Consider the following 15888-nt stretch of genomic DNA (forward strand, 5'->3'; position numbering starts at 1 on the left):
CAGTTGGTTGGGTGACACCCCGCAAAGTGAAAGATTACAGGTTGGATTCCCAGCCAGGGCAAATGACTAGGTTGTGTTTTCCTCCCCATGTGGCCTGAGAGTCAACTGATCAATGCTCACTTTGATGTTTCTCTCCCTCGTTTCCCCTCTCACAAATAAATAAATAAATAAATAAGAATTTTAAAGTGTCACTTAATCCCTTGGTCCAAATAGGAAACAAACCTTAAAGCAAAGCAAGGACTGGAATGACCAAGTCTGGGAGGTCTGCAGAACTTGGCCTAATGTCAGCTGAAGGGAAAAGCTCCCTGCTATCTCTACAGAGTGAAGTGGCAGTAGTGAAAAATTTTATTGCACAAAATTGTGGCCGTGTGGGTGTAGTGTTCATGTATGCGTTTGTGGGTGTCTCTCTCCTGTGTGTATCACTCTTTGGCCTGTGTTTTGTGCCTCTTTCTTTCTCTTTTCATTCCCCTCCCTTTTTTTTAATGATATTGAAAAAAATGTGTTACTTTATCAAATAATTACATTTTCTATATATTTTATGTTAAGAGTGAAACTCAGTTGTCACTTAATTAGAGGTTTGGGATCATCATACTTTATATTTCTTTATAACACTTACCACTAACTGTCATTGTCCTATGCATTTATTAGCTTATCTCTCCCAATAAGGTACAAACTGCCTGAGGGCTGAGCACTTGGCCTTGTTCTTGGCTGTACCCCTGTTGGGTCCACGCTACAGCCACACCAGAGCTTCTCCATTTACCCTGTCCTAATCCTAGTCCTTTCCCTTCCATCTGAAAGTAACCACATCTTAGGTTCTATGGTCATTTCCTTGCTTTCCTTAAAGTTATATCACCTAGGATACATCTCTACACCCTGTAGTTTAACTCACTTTAAAAAACATGTGCATCTTTTAAGTCTCTTTCAATTTTCCAAGAACTACCCCCCCCCACCCCGTATTCTCCTCTTGCCCTACCTTTTTCTTTACAACTTAGTTCTGGAAGGCACTGGATTGGTTGATTTGACTTATACAGTTTCCCACATTTAGATTTTGATGATTGAGTTACTGTGGGATTTACCCCATTCTTCTGTTTTCTGTATTTTTTATAAATTTGTAATGGGATTATGGACTTGATGAGATTCAAGTACAATTTTGGGACAGACCCCTTTACGGGTGGCATGTAGGAAGCATGTATAGCTGACTGTGGCTCTGTGTGTGTTGTTGGCAGCTGTTAATATATCAATTCATTAGGAGTTGCAAAACGGTGATATTTGAATTTAATTATTTTTTCTCTATTTAGTTAGTGAAATACTCCCATAATGAAACACTTCTCCTCAACTTCTATTTCCTTACTTTGTACAAGAAAGGCAGCATAAATGTTTAATGAAAATACAATTTTAGATAATACAAAATATGGACAATAACTATATAAAAAATAAAAGAAGTTACTAACCACAGACCTACAGTGAGAGATCTATTAAAAGATGTACCTTACTAAGAAGAAAGATAAACCCAAGGAGAAGAAATTAGATGCAAGGAAAAAAGTGAGCACAGAAATTGATAAATTAAGTGATAAATATAATTGACTATTATTTAAAAAAAAATTTGAGTGTTAAAAAACAATATGGGAGTGCTTAAAAGATTGTTAAGGCATGTTTAATTTTGTGTCTTGTTCAGGAGGAAGAAAAAAATAGAACATTATGTCTTTGTAGGAAAAATGTAGAGATAAAAATGCATGTTAAAAATCTAATTGTAAAAATACAATGCCTAGCTTTGACACCAACAAAGGAGAAAAGAATATAGAGAACTTCATCAGTCCCAAAAGTAAAAAGCAAAAAACAAATAGTAGAGACAAGACCCAAATTAAATGGCAGAAATAAAATCCAAATATACCAGGATCACTATATAAGTTAATTGGATAGAACTCATTTACTAAAACATCAAAAATATCCCATTTGACTAACAAGCAAATAAACAGACAAAACTATATCTAGTTCAAGAGGCACACTTAAAACCATCCAAAAATTTGAAAATAAAAGGAAAAATAGAACAATTAAATATAAATGAAAAGAGAGAGTATGCAGAAGAGTAATAGTACGTAATGTAATTAATAACAAGCAAATGGAATTTAAGATTTAAAACATCATTTTGGATAAAAAAATAAAACTCTTAGATTAAAAAGAATAATTTACTAGAAGATAGAACAGTCAAGAACCAAAGAAGGATGGTTAACCAAATCACAATCAAGAGGGAAGATCTCAACACCTCTCTAACTAATAGATCAAGCTGACCAAAAGAAATGAAACTAGTGAGCTTAACTGAATTGATACATAACAGAGGGACCAGAGCTTCCATCCCGGCGGCGGACCACAAGATATTGATCCCTGTAAGCCATACATCATCAATCAGGGTTTGGGTCATTGAAGTCTGTGCACTGTGACTGACTGCATTAACACTAATCATGACAGAATGTGAGAGAAATGAGGACTCTTGTATATTGCTGGTGGGAGTTGAAACTATTGCGGACATTTTGAAAAGTATTTTGCCTTATCAAGGTTGAAGATATGCATACCCGGTAATTCTACTTGTAGATGTATACCGTAGAGAAACTTTTATGTATGTGTGCAAGTGAATACGAACAAGAACATTTCTTGAAGCATTTTATTGAACCTCAGCAAAACTGGAAGTAACTTAAATTGCATCAACAGGAAAATGGGCCTTGGCTGGTGTGGCTCAGTGGATTGAGTGTTGGCCTGTGAACCAAAGGGTGGCCAGTTCGGTTCCCAGTCAGGGCATATGCTCTGGTTGTGGGCCACATCCCCAGTAGGGGGCACTCAAGAGGCAACCACGCATTGATATTTCTCCTTCCCTTCCCCTCTCTAAAAATAAATAATAAATAAATAAAATCCTTTAAAAAACAGGAAAATAGGTTTACTAAATGAAATTCTAGATAGTTAAAATAAATGATCTAGAATTACCATATTGACATGAAAATATACATATTGTAAAAAGGAGAAAAAGGAGGTCACAGAGTAATAAGTGGAGTATGATAACATTTAAAATTTAAAACATGCATGCACAGCAATAGTATATGTCATTTATGGGTACATATTGTTACGGTAAAAATATGTGAAAATGCATGGGAATGATATACAACATTTATAGAATGACTTTCCAAGAAAGGGAGAAGGAAGCTTCTAATACTTTAAAATAAATATAACTATAGAGTGATGACTTATAGAGTGAGTACCATATTCTATAAATCTGCTTCTAGAATATGAGTAGGCTTACTCATGTAAAGTTTATACAAGTCTAAGAAAATAGTCAGCAGTCACTAGAATGCCACATGAAGGTGTCTGCCGTCACTTTTGGGAATTGCTGCAGATTTATCAACAAGGCAATAATCTGCCGTGTTTTGACTTGTGTAATGCGCATCCACATTTTTGGGAGCATCGTACACAGAGTTATGCCCATTATTATACCCATGGTGTGTAATCATTATACCTGTGTGTAATGTGCATCCATATTTTTCCCCAAAAAATTTCTGCAAAAAAGTTCACATTGTACATGGCAAAATACAGTATATTCCTTGGGAAACCTGGCAAATGGGAACCACATGTGGTTTTTAGCTGAGTTGTCCTTCATTTTATTTGTGGTTTATAAATAGTACACTCATGTTAAGTCAGGTTTGCCTGGCTTAGGTAGAATTGATCAGTCAACAGGTACACCCTTATTGAATATTATATCTGCAAGGTTCTGTAGAAAATTCAAAATACGTATAAAATATTTTCCCAATATTCAACTTAAAATGTAATTTATAGACAAGACAAACAGAGAATGATACAAAACTAAATGTGGGCTAACTTGTACCATGTGTAAATGTGGGCCACGTGTTGTAAGAATTGAGGAAAGCTGGAGCTCAGGATGAGCTGTGACTGCAGTTGATAAAGCTCCGGGGAAGTGAAATCTGAGCTGGGCTTTTTAAAGTGAGGAAAATTTACTCTGGTGCGGAGATGGAATTTAAAAGTAAGACTTTTCTTGGGCTGTGCTCTTGTTCCAGATTTGAAGAAGGGTCATTTCCATCAACTACTGGCACTGGATTTAAAAGCAGCTCAACTCCTAAACAGTGCTCGTGCAGGGACATTGGGTACGATAACTTAGTGCTCAGCCCTCTCCCTGCCCTGATTCTTTACTGGGCTGAGAACTGAAATGACAGCAAGGATCATGCCATCCCTCTTTCTGTGCCCCTCAAAGTTTGAGGTAACTTGTGGCAAGGAGCAGAGACCCATCCAATCATGCAAAAGTAAAAACAAGTTTATTGAACACATACTGAGACTTAATAGACATGAATAGCCAGGATTCAAAGGGCCTGTGAATTAGAAAGTTAGCCTTGATGCCCTGGCTGGTGTGGCTCAGTGGATTGAGGGAGGGCCTGTGAACCAAAGGGTCCCTGGTTCAATTCCCAGTCAGGGTACAGGCCTAGGTTGCGGGCCAGGTCCCCAGTTGAGGGCACGTGAGAGGCAACAACACATGGATGTTTATCTCCCTCTCTTTCTCCTTCCCTTCCCCTCTCTCTAAAAATAAATAAATAAAATATTTTAAAAAAAGAAAGTCAGGCTTGAGATCTATTGTCTCTGCCTTTCCCATCTCTTTCTTCCCTTTATTTTCCTGTCTTTGTTGTTTTGTTGTCTGTCTTCCTCTGTTCACTCATCTTGAACTTGTCTCAAAATGGCAGCCCTGAGCTATCAAAACTTTTGATGAACATCCCTTTTGTTTTTGCGAATCTATTTCTTAGAATTTACACTATAGATATATTCACTCAAGTGTGCAAAAATAAATGTGAGAAAAGTTCTTTGGGAAAAAAACCCAGAAGCAATCTAAATATCCATCGATAGGGATTACTTAAATAAATTATATTTATTCATTGATATATGTAGTAGATATTACTGGTGCTCACCAATATTTCTTGACCTCTTCTCCTTCTGAGTGCATGGAAGGAATACTCTTCCTTGCTCCTTTGAGTCTGGGCAAGCTGATGCGATTCCCTGAAATCTGAGAAGTATGTTCAGAGTCCATGTGAGATGCCCCATTCTCTCTTCTGGTGCAGCAATTGCAGAAACATACATTGGGAGGGAGAGTTGCAAGACAAACAGCTAGAGCACTGAGCCTTCAGGGAGGACAGCAGACTTCACAGGCACAATAAATAAACTTGTAGTGTAAACCCACTGAGATTCTGGTGTTGTTTGTTATCATAGCATAACCTAGCTCATCCTGACTGATATATTATAGTATATTGTACAGCCAATAAAATGAATGAATGAAATAGATATATATGTACTTTCCAGCAAATGGAAAATGTCCAACATGTAGGAAGTGAAAAAGACAAAGGACATAACTTTATATAGAATTATTTGATTTGTGATTTTATAAAAATGTTATCTATTGAAAAAGAAAGACTAAGGAACTCTTCCAGATTAAAGGAGACTAAAAAAGCATGACAACAAAATGCAAGGTATGGTCTTGGATTGGATCTGGAGCCAAAATTTTTTTTTTATTTTGCTACAGAAGACATTAGTAGGAAAATTAGTGAAATTTGAATGAAGTCTATTGATTAGATAATAATATCATATTAATGTTAATTTCTTGGTTTTTATACTAATGCTATATTTATAAGGAAAAGTGTCCTTGTTTTTATGCACTGACATACTTAGTGGTAAAGGGTGTCATATTTGTAATCCAATTTCAAATTGTTCAGAAAAAATGTATATGTAAAGTGAAAGAGAGAAGATAAAGCAAATGTGCCACAATGTTAATGTTTGAGAAGTTAGGTGAGGAGTGTGTGATTTTTTGTGTTTTTTTAATAATTTTTTTGTGTCTGAAATTATTTCAAAACAAAAAGCCAGAAATATCCCTTTATGTGTATGTATATATGCTTGTATATGCTTAGACATTTTAAAAAAGATTTTGTTTATTTATTTTTAGAGAGGGGAAAGGAGAGAGGGAGAGAAACATCAATGTGTGGCTGCCTCTTGAGTGCCCCCTGCTGGGGACCTGGCCCACAACCCAGGCATGCGTCCTTACTGGGAATTGAACCCGTGACCCTTTGGTTCTCAGGCTGGCACTCAATCCACTGAGCCACACCAGCAAGGGCTGCTTAGGAAATTTTTAAAGCTATGTGATGTAGTTATCTCTGAGTAGGTAGATGGGTAATTGAAACTGGAGTTCCGGGGTTGAAGGGAGACTTACTTTTCTTTGGGTATGTTTTATTCCATTTGAATTCTTCATAGATAATCAGTGTTTGTTGTTTTCAGACACTAAGTTTTGAGGTAATATATGTGGCAGGAATAGATAAATTATGAAGATGAAAATTAAAAAGCTAGCAATAACTTTTATCAAGATGCACTCATTGGCAAATAACTCATATGGCTAGTAGCAAAAGAGGTGACTATAAGAGAAGACATGCTCACACTGTACATTTGGAACTACGAATTCAATACAGTCCATTGGGAAAACAAATAAAATTAAAAATTGTATATCTTTGCCCCAGTAATCTCACTCATGGGAGTTCTTAGAAATAAAGGTACCAGTACATAAGAACAAGCATAAAGGACTTTTACTGAAGTACTTTCTGTAGGGACAAAAATTTGGAAGCAAAGTATATGTCCATCAATCGGGAAATAATTGACTAAATTGTGGTATATACACATCATAGAATATTAAGCAACACTGAATGTTACCCATTTAAAAGAATGAGTCAGCTCTGTATCAGTGGACTAGGAGAGATTTCCATGATGCATTTTTACAAAGAAAGGAAATGCAGAGAAATTTATAAGCCTCCTTTTATTTTGTAAAACAAGTAGGAGGAAATCCCCATGCGTGTATGTGTTTATCTAATTGGGAGACCAGGGAGAAGGTGTGCAGCGACACACATGAGTTGTTAATTTGCTCAGAGGAGAGAAAAAGGGTCATTGGGGAGAAGGGAAGAGAGAGGAAGTAAGCAAGATGGAGATAGAAGCAGGGCAAGGGACATAAGCAATAATTTATTCAGCATTTCATAATAAGCTTATCACCTACCTCTACAGAGTGGGCTGATGCTTTGCAAATAAAAGTTTAAATTTCTGAAAACATATGTTTTTGTATAACTTTTATGGAGCTCTGGCGGCACGGGTGTTTTACATAAATTAGGGATGTTTGCTGTACATTCCAAGTTTAGCAGAGCAAATTCTCTTCTGTAGAAAATTAAATAAACAGACTTTAATGTATGTATTGAAACGAGGGCAAAACAGCAGTTCTTTTTGTTAGGTCAGAGTCCCTCAAGAAACCAGACAGACACAGCAAGCTAAGGAGCAGGGTTCATTAGTGGGGAATAAGAGGGAAAGTGGAGCCAACCTAGGGAGGTTGGGAGCCAACCAAGGGAGGTTAAGACTCGCTCGGTTGTTCTTAGGTCAGGGTTTTTAAGTGCAAAAACCCATTAAGTGTAACTGGTTGGGGTGTCAGAGTCTGGCTAGAGCTGGTTGCTGGGTGCCATTCCTGCTGACCATGTTCTTCATGCATCTTGTCAGGCCCAAGTTAAAGCTGCATCCTGTTAGGCTGGACAGGCCGACCCCAGACCCCAATCTTAGCCAGGCATCTGTTTGTCCTGGATAGGGTCGGCAGGCGGTTTCCCAGGCAGGCATTTTCCCAGGCTACAGTTTCCCACTGCCTGGTGATTTTTCATTCTTCCTAGGCCTACCTAGGTCTGTCACTTTTGAAACCTGGCAGTCTGCCTGCTGATCATTATTTGCCATTCTTTCCCCAAAAAATACCTCTGAAGAAATAGCACTCAAAAGCCAGAGGTAGATCATCTTTAAGACATATATATAATTCTCCCTGGCTGGTGTGGCACAGTGGGTTGAATGGCGCTGGGGCATGTGACAGGTATCCAATCTGTTTCTCTCCCTCTCTTTCTCCCTCCCTTCTCCTCTCTCTAGAAATGAATAAATAAAATCTTTTTTAAAAAAGACAATTTTGGAAACTGTAGATTTATGGTTCACCATATCCCATTGTCATGGAAATAATGATATATTTGAACAAATGCAAGAAAATTAACAATCCATTTTTGCATATTAATAGTTTTATTGCTTGGACTTTTTAAGCATAAAAATTGCATACATCACTTATTCCCAATGTAGGAATGAATGCATTCCTACATTGATTTGCATGAATTTTTCATATTAAAAATTAGGAAAATTCACTTTTAGAAAGTCTTTTGCTAGTGAAAACAATGAAGCTCTTTTAAGTAGTAAAATACAGGACATTTAACTTTTGCGGACTTCTCTGGGGCGAGCAGCCTGCCGACCTGGAGCCCGGGGCCTCCGGCTTAGCCGACTGCCACGGGCTCCGCGTCAGACGAGCGGGGTGCTTGTGGCTGCGCGAGGCGCCAGAGGAGGCGCGCAAGGAGGCGCCCGAGGACTCGGCCGGGAGGCAGAGAAGCCGCAGCCGCTGCACGGTGTCGGCAGCTGTCAGCGGTTTAAAGTGTTCACGGGTTTCAGCTTCCTCAGTGACCGCCCTCGCCAGGGTCGCCCTCGCCCGGGTCGCGCTCGCCCCACCGGCGGATGTCTTCGTGCACGAGGGTAAGCTGCACATGGAGCGCTTCCGGAGGCTGAAAGAGGGTCAGGCAGTGGAGTCCACTTTTAAAAAGTCGACCTGGGTGGGGCCTGGAATCTGTCCGAGTCACGGGCCCTGGTGGGGTGTCCTGTATTGGGAGGGAGAGGCTGCCAAAAGAAAAGAACCCGCGGAAGCGCAGATAAAAGGGAGACAGGTCCTACAACTGTGGAGGTCATGCCAAAGAATGCAAGCTGCCACCCCAGCCTAAGAAGTGCCATTTTGCCAGAGCACCAGCCATATGGTGACATCATGTCCACTGAAGGCCCAGCAGGCCCCAGCTCACAGGGAAAGCCAGCCCACCCTCGGCTCCCAGATGCCCAGGATTGAGCCACAGTGGGTGGGGTGCGATCTTTATGTGATCAGGAAGTTTCAAGCAGCTGGCGCCAATCAACAGATTGGAGAAAGTGGGGACAGGGTGGGTAGGGGAAACTGATACTGCCCTGTATTCAGGCCAGGTTCCACATCATCGTCCCCTCTTCTCTTTTGTTGGGGGCGGGGTAGGGGTCTGATGGTGTGGCAAAAGAACTCCAACCAGCTCCATCCAAATGCTTTGGGGAAAATCTGTCCCTACATGCTTTGAGTCTCCACCCCCAGTATCTCCGGCTTTTGAAAGGGACCTGAATAGGGAAGTTGTTTTCCTTTTAAAGAAGGATATGTAATAATAATATTTCCCCTGCCAGAGTGAAAGGATTAGCGTGTGACCAGATTGATGAACCCAGACCGCAAATGACTATGTTCTGTGGGAGGGAATCTCTCAGGTGTGGCAGAGTTTTTCCAGGTCTTGTTTCCTCATAACTCACTCTTGGAATAGGGTGCTGAGAACTGCCCCAAGCAATGGGTTGTGACAATAGGCAAAAGGGGTAGTTGGGGAACATCTGCAGACCTGCTGCTCCTAAGCTCACTCCCACCCCATTTCTGGGCTGATATAATTTTATTTGATCCCTTGAGTAACGAATGGCACCTTGGGTCCCACTTTCTCCAGAATGCTAAGTACTAGCCTGTGTGCAGATGACGTATCTTGTGCATTTTAACTTTTTTTTTGGTAACGAATATTCTGCTTTTGTACTTTTGTGTACTTTAATCGAAGGCCCTCATTTGTGCACGTGTTCGGAGGTACATGAGCAATCTCGGGGGAAGTGGGCAGCAGCGCTGGGTCTGCATGGCAGGGATGCTTTTTGTGTTGCTTTACCATCAGAGAGAACAACTATTTTGAGCTTGTAGCCTCTGTAATATATCATATTGAACTACCTCGTTTTTGCCAATTAGAGCTGCCTCTTCTGCCATAGTGTCCTCTTGAAACCCCTCCACCTTCAATGTTTTGTGGTAGATTAGATATTTTTTAAGCTATATTTTATTTTAGTTTATCCTCACCCGAGGACCCGAGGATATGTTCATTGATTTTTTTAGAGAGAAGGGACGGGAGGAAGAGAGGGAGAGAAGCATCTATGTGAGAGAGAAACATTGATTGGTTGCCTTTTGTACACATCCCGAGTGGGGACCGAACCTGCAACCTAGGTGTATGCCCTGACCAGAAATCGAACTCCTGCCCTTTCAGTTTGCAGGAGGATGCCCAACCAACTGAGCCACACAGGCTAGGGCTGGAAGACTGGATTTTAACTGGGTGGCCCCATTACTTGATCTTCTTCTACTGGAAGATTGGAAATTGGTCTGAACAGGAATAGGTGGTCGGTGCAGAGGTTAGGAGAGGCCAGGCTAGGTAAAAGGTGCAGAGGGCAAGCCAAGATTAGGTGAGGCGTGTCTATAGCTATGTAACCAAGGATTCCTGTTCAGACCTCTAATCTCAGGGTCTCGGACTCACATTACATACCAGATCCATCCCACACTGGATTGCGCTAGGTCTACCATGCATAACAAGGTGTACGTGTGAGTGTTTGCACAAAATATGAGTTGGTAAAAATAGGTTTTAAGAACAATACCTCTCTACCTGTTTGACCTGCCCAGGAATGGATGTAAAAAGTGATGACTAAGTTGCTTACCCTTTAAAAAATTGTTTTAAATAATGGCTGTCTTTTTTTAATCCTCACCCAAGGATATGTTTATTGAATTATTTTATTTAATTTATTTTTGAGTATATTTGACTGATTATGCTATTACAGGTATCCTAATTTTTCCCCTTTGCCCCCTTCTACCCAGTATCCCCCTTCCTTCCAGCAACCCCCCCCCCTTAGTTTATGTCCATGGGTCGTGCATATAATTCTTTGGTTTCTCCATTTCCTATATTATTCTTAACATGCCTCTATTTTGTACCTACCAACTAAGCTTCTTTTATTTTTTGAGTGGGGATAGAAGCCACAACCTTTTGGTTTATAGGACTATGTTCTAATCTACTGAGCCACCTGGCCAGGGCATTAACCTTTACAAATTCTTTGCTTTTTCTCCTTGGCTTCCATAGAGACCATAGTGATGGCTTCTTTGTGGTGCCCAGAGCCAGTGTCCTGCCCTGCTGCAGCAGTGACTAGTGTCATAGTAGCTAAAGGAGAAAGCAGGTTTTATTTACATGCTGTGAGATCACTGAAAACTACCTCACCATTGAAGCAAATGCAACAGAATGCACTGGGTGATCCTGGGTCCTTTCTCCCCCAGTTGCTGCCTGTGCTTGTCTGGGCTTGCAGGACTTCACAGGAGCTGATTTGGTGATTGCTAGGTAGCCTAGTTTGTGTAAATGTGTATCCAAGTCACTCAGGAGCTTTTATGCAGATTCAAAAAACTTATGTCAAAGTAGTCACAAGACTGTTTAATAGGAGAAAGGTGAATGTAACTCCATGTTTGCTGCTAGAAACCAAAGCTTTGTGTGAAATCTTGAATTTATGGGGCAGGAGGGTGGGAGAGTAGGAAAGTATGTACCTGTTTGTTCTTTCCCTGAATCCTTCTCCTCATTTCTGAACTGCAGGAGACCAAGCCCCTTGGGCTTTGGTGACCTCCATCACTGGGGACTCTTTATTTGATGGTTGATTTTGCTATGCCAGGTACTTCCATTTGCTATCTATCATGTTGTAAAACACATGCTGACTCTTTCCCTTCCCCTCCTTGCCCTGGGAAAATAAAATGAATGAATAAGGACTTAAAAAAGAAAACTCTCAATGTCTATATGAGCGATGAAGTTTAATGTATTCATGCTCTTCCTGCACATGTGCATTCTTTTTTAAAATATGTTTTATTAATTAGGCTATTACAGTTGTCCCATCCCCCCTTTATATCCCTCCACCCTGCGCACCCCCTCTCACCCTCATTCCCCACCTTTAGTTCATGTTCATGGGTCATACATATAAGTTCTTTGGCTTCTACATTTCCTACACTATTCTTAACCTCCCCTGTCTATCTTCTACCTACCATTTATGCTACTTATTCTCTGTACCTTTTCCCCCTCCACCTCCTCTCCTCCACTCCCCCACTGATAACCCTCCATGTGATCTCCATGTCTATGATTCTGTTCCTGTTCTAGTTGTTTGCTTAGTTTGCTTTTGTTTTTGGTTTGATTGTTAATAACCAGGAGTTTGCTGTCATTTTCTGTTCATATTTTTGATCTTCTTTTTCTTAGATAAATCCCTTTAACATTTCATATCATAAGGGCTTGGTGATGATGAACTCCTTTAACTTGATCTTATCTGGGAAGCACTTTATCTGCCCTTCCATTCTAAATGATAGCTTTGCTGGATAGAGTAAACCTGGATGTAGGTCCTTGCCTTTCATGACTTGGAATACTTCTTTCCAGCCCCTTCTTGCTTGCAAAGTTTCTTTTGAGAAAGCAGCTGACAGTCCTATGGGAACTCCTTTGTAGGTAACTGTCTCCTTTTCTCTTGCTGTTTTTAAGATTCTCTCCTTATCTTTAATCTTGGGTAATGTAATTATGATGTGCCTTGGTGTGTTCCTCCTTGGGTCCAACTTCTTTGGGACTCTCTGAGCTTCCTGAATGTCCTGGAAGTCTCTTTCCTTTGCCAGATTGGGGAGTTCTCCTTCATTATTTGTTCAAATAAGTTTTCAATTTCTTGCTCTTCCTCTTCTCCTACTGGCACCTCTATGATTCGGATGTTGGAATGTTTAAAGATGTCCTGGAGGTTCCTAAGCCTCTCCTCATTTTTTTTTGAATTCTTGTCTCTTCATTCTTTTCTGGTTGAATGTTTCTTTCTTCCTTCTGGTCCACACCATTGATCTGAGTCCTGGTTTCTTTCCTGTTACTGTTGGTTCCCTGTACACTTCCCTTTATTTCACTTAGCATAGCCTTCATTTTTTCATCTAATTTGTGACCAAATTAACCAATCTGTGAGCATCCTGATTACCAGTGTTTTGAACTGTGCATCTGATAGGTTGGCTATCTCTTTGTCAGTTAGTTGTATTTTTTCTGGAGGTTTGATCTGTTCTTTCATTTTGGCCATTTTCTTTTTTGTCTTGGCGCGCCTGTTATGTAAAGGGGTGGAGCCTTAGGTGTTCACTAGGACGGGGCAACTCACATCACTGCTGTGTTCTGATGGAGTGTGTTGGGGAGGGGTCTGAGAGGGAACAATGCTGCTTGCTCTGCTCTCTGCTGGTTTTCAGTCACTTCCTCTGCTACCCACAATCAAATTGGGCACTTCTGGTGCTGATTCCTGGGTGGGTGAGCTTGTGTGTGTTCTAAGACCCTGTGGGTCTCTCCAAGGAGCTCTTCTGTGAGGCTGGGAGTTTCTCCCGCTGCCGCCTCAACCCCCATAGGTGTTTTCAATTGGAGGTTTGAGGCTTTATTTCCCCGTGCTGGAGCCCTGGGTTGTGCAGTCTGTCTTGCTCCCCAGTTGTTCCTCTCAGTTTATATGAATGCAAATGTGGGGGCGCCCAGTCTGCAATTTGCTGCCTTGCCTGAGTCCTTTCTGCCTGGCTGCCTGTCTCTGCCCTTACTACTGGTCTGGATGAATGTTTCTTCTTTATATCCTTGGTTGTCAGACTTCCACAGAGTTTGCTTTTCTGTCAGTTCTGGTTGTTTTTTTGTTTTTAAATTTGTTATTGTCCTTCTTTTGGTTGTGCGAGGAGGTTGTGCAGTGTGTCTACCTACACCTCCATCTTGGCCGGAAGTCCCCAACATGTGCATTCTTTAAAGGGAAAAGCTTTAGGACAAAGGAATAATATTTTTAAATGGCATTTCCAACCTTAATGAACATGTGGGTTTGGCCCCTAGTGGGCAGGGATCCTTCTATCAGGTAAAGAAGCTAGAACCAAGAGAAGTAGGCCTTGCTCTGAAGCCAGTTCCACTTCTCAGAGCTCTGGGCAACGAAGGCCAGATGTGGTTTAAAACAATTACAAAAATGTCTCTGTTCATTTCCAACCTGATCTTTTATTACTGTGACTCTGACTCAGAAAGTGTAATCCCCTTCCCAACAACCCCCTTCCAATTCCATACCCCTCCCCCAAATTCTGGTTCTGCTTAAGATCATCAAACCTGATGTTTGGACTTTCTGCTTAGTCTCTCAAATGATTTTGATCTAGACTCTCCTTTCCTTTGCAGGTCCTGCATTAGCCTTAACAATGCTGATGGAAAGCATGTACAATTGTAATCTAAGGTTGCTTGAAGAGTGTTGAATTGAAATGAAGCCTGAAGGGAATGATGTTTAAAGGCGAAAGGTTGTACTTGGAGGTACTGCCAAGCTGATAGCCAGGCTGGTGGCTCAGTGTGTCTCCAGTCTATGGCGATTGGAGAGGCAGTGCCCAATTCTGCCTCTCAGCTCTCTTTTGGTCTTTCTTCTTTGTCTTGTTGACTCATTATTTTTCTAGAGATGTGAATAATGTTAGCCAACTGTCTGATTCAGCTCTTCCCACTTGGACTTATGAGATGGTTTTCTGAAGTTATCATATTTAATTCATGAAATATTGATTTTGTTAGTGTAATTGGAGTGTTCCCAAGTTTTCCAGGTTTCAGAGGTCGTTCTTGCCTAGGACCAAAGTTGTGGGGTCTAAGTTCCCATCTCCACACCAAGATCGCCCTCGTGCTTTGGACTGCTGCTCCACTCCTTCCAATCATCTCTTTCTCTCTCATAACTTCTTTTTATGCTGCTTTTCTCTCCCAATAACCATACACTCAAAATGTAGGCATAGAACGCTTCCTTGATTCCCCAAAGCACAACAAGAGCAGACTTAGTGTCTTAGTCAAACGCAGGAGGCAGACACTCAACCCAAACTGGTGTTGAAGAGTAATGACACCATCAGTAAGAGAAAGTTCTGGCTTAGGTCATGAGAAATCCAGGGGCTACACAAGGTTCAAATCTCCTTGGGATCCCAGGCTCAAACAGAATGATCAGAAATTGGTTTCTCTTCATCTGTTTTCCCTGTTTCCTATCTTTTGGCTGCGTTCTCAGGCAGGCTGTCTGGAGTGAGAAGGCACAAAATCTCTGGCTTATGTTTTTAGCACTTTAGCATACAGAGCAGAAAAAAAGCATTTCTTTCCCAATAAGTCCAGCAAATATCCTAGCTTGGGATTTTTTTTTTTAGGAACCCAGCCTGGCTTGGGTTCCTAGCGTATTCAGTACATTATCACTGTGACAAATGCTCTGAGAGTTGGGGGTGAAGGGGTTGGGAGTGAGGAATTAAACCCACCCAGTGCACGGATGAGTATGAGGGTGGAGTTACTCCTGAAGGAAAAAAGCTTCACGTTACCAGAGGATAAATGAATGCTGACAAGTAAGAGAGAGGAGATGGAGAGAGATTTTATGTTGTATGGACTTCAGCAAATTAAATTATGTTTGTAGCACAGGCAAGTTCTATATCTATTTTTAGCTGAACATATCGTGTTCCTCCGTTTTCCAGCTTAGATTACATGATCCATCATTATGATCAATCCCTTGAAAACATACTCAACCCTTTGGCCTTATTCCCTCTGGTGTCCAACCTGCGGCCCACGGCCACAGGCAGCTCAGGATGGCTATGAATTTGGCCCAACACAAAATCATAAATTTACTTAACACATTATGAGATTTTTTTGTGATTATGTGTCACAATGTATTTCATGTGTGGCCCAAGACAATTCATCTTCTTCCAGTGTGGCCCACAGACACCAAAAGGTTGGACACCCCTGCCCTATACTCTAATTGGCTTGCAAATCTCCAAACCTTGTTTAAAGCAAACTCTGTTTACTCTGTGTCTGAGCCCTAATAGGTGAACATGTATAAAGAAAAAGCACAAACTAGGGGGGCCTTCCTTACTTAAAGTTTATAGCCACAAATTCAAAATTCAACTACTCTGTAGTCATAATGAATTACTCTGCA

General features: G+C 40.9%; 1 pseudogene; it reads left to right on the forward strand.

The window, feature by feature from the left end:
• The first annotated feature begins 1482 nt into the window (after window positions 1–1482).
• On the forward strand, window positions 1483–11246 carry LOC128780196 (protein lin-28 homolog A pseudogene; annotated as a pseudogene).
• Window positions 11247–15888: the final 4642 nt, after the last annotated feature.

This window comes from Desmodus rotundus, chromosome 1, assembly GCF_022682495.2.
Source record: "Desmodus rotundus isolate HL8 chromosome 1, HLdesRot8A.1, whole genome shotgun sequence".
Taxonomy (NCBI): Eukaryota; Metazoa; Chordata; class Mammalia; order Chiroptera; family Phyllostomidae; genus Desmodus; species Desmodus rotundus.